Source organism: Mus caroli, chromosome 10, assembly GCF_900094665.2.
Source record: "Mus caroli chromosome 10, CAROLI_EIJ_v1.1, whole genome shotgun sequence".
In the NCBI taxonomy this organism is placed as follows: domain Eukaryota; kingdom Metazoa; phylum Chordata; class Mammalia; order Rodentia; family Muridae; genus Mus; species Mus caroli.
The window spans coordinates 114,709,315-114,710,791 of NC_034579.1; the positions used below are offsets into that span (position 1 = coordinate 114,709,315).

At 46.3% G+C, this 1,477-nt stretch overlaps 1 protein-coding gene across 1 annotated transcript in view; it reads right to left on the bottom strand.

Moving 5' to 3' along the window:
* Window positions 1-1,477, bottom strand: part of Rxylt1 (ribitol xylosyltransferase 1) — a 16,716-nt gene that overhangs the window by 6,152 nt on the left and 9,087 nt on the right. The window lies entirely within an intron of this gene.

The following is a 1,477-nucleotide window of genomic DNA, read 5'->3' on the forward strand; positions in this document are numbered from 1 at the left end:
TTGCTGCCCTCAATATATCTGATTGGAGCCTGTCCTTCTTATAATCCCAGATGCTTTCTCTGTGATCCTGTGATTCCAGGGTCCTGTGAACCTGAGATTCTGGGTGTGTCAGAGTTCTTGGCAGTCAAGCTTCCTCTGAGACCCTGAGATCCTGGTGTGACCAAGCCCCTGTTATCCTGGGATCCTGGAATCCTAAGATCCCGGGCATGCTACTGCACCTGGAAGTGGTGTCCCCTCTGAGGACCATGGGGCTGTCTGGTGTGTTCGAAACCAAGGTATACCAGTACTGATCAGAAGGAACCCGATCCTCTGGTCAGGCAGGGCTCCTGTGTCCTTGCTCCTGCTGTCACAGGTCAGTCACAATTGGTTTGGAACAGATGTTGTGTTCCACTCACCAGTGATCCTAAAATCGTGTGGAGAGTCATTTGGGGACTGTGGGACCCTCTGCTGAGTTCATGCCCAAGGTGAGCAGGAGCTGGAGCCAAATGGAAGGGACTTGTGCCCCTGGTCAGGTGGGCTTTCTGCTTCCCTGCTGCTGGCTCAGGCCCGGTGCGAATGGATTGGAACTGATGTTGTGTTCTACTTACCAGTGATCCTAAGATCATGTGGAGAGTCCTCTGGGGACTGTGGGACCATCCGCAGAGTTTGTGCCCAAGGTGACCCAGAGCTGGCGCCAACCGGAAGGGTCCAAATACATTTCTTAAAATGTTTTAAGATTTTGGGATGCATATATAGTCTAGGCGGTAGCACTAAGACCTAGTATTGATCATCATCTATCCATGAAACTGGGTATATGATTCTGTAATTCTAGAAGTTGCATTAAGAACCTACTATTCCTCCTGTAAGGCTTTCCTCTTCTATGCCACCCTCATCCATTCACTCACACCATCCCCTCTTGCCTTATAACCTTGACTTTGTTCCTCCCTCTGCATGGACACTGTTGACTCCTGTGCCCTCTTCAGGCCTGTCTACCCAAAGTCTGAATGGCCTTCTTCTACTTAATCCTTTTCTTGCATGGTATTATCATCTGGCACACACTATGTTTTACTTGTCTCCCCCTGCAACAAACCCTTAAGTCTATGAGAACACATCCTCTGTCCTGCAGTTCCCTTCCCCACAACTGCTGTCATTATCATGAGTGGAGGTTTCTGGCATATGATAGTTTGGTAAGTTGAGTCAATGAATTTAATATAATAACATTAATAGCAGTTACATCCCATCTAGATGTTCTAATTAAAGAAATTAATTTCTAGATCTAGAAGCTTAAATTATTATTTAAAAAAAAAGCAGCGATTATTTGGAAATCTTTTTGTATACAAGGTAACACTCAAGAATTGGGGACAACGTAAATGAAATAAATACCTAATTAAAAAAAAAAAAAAAAGGACTGGGGGTGCCTTGCCAGAGGAGTCTCCGGACACCCGCAAGGACCCGCACAGGATTCCCCAACGGGATCCTAAGACCTCTGGTGAGTGGA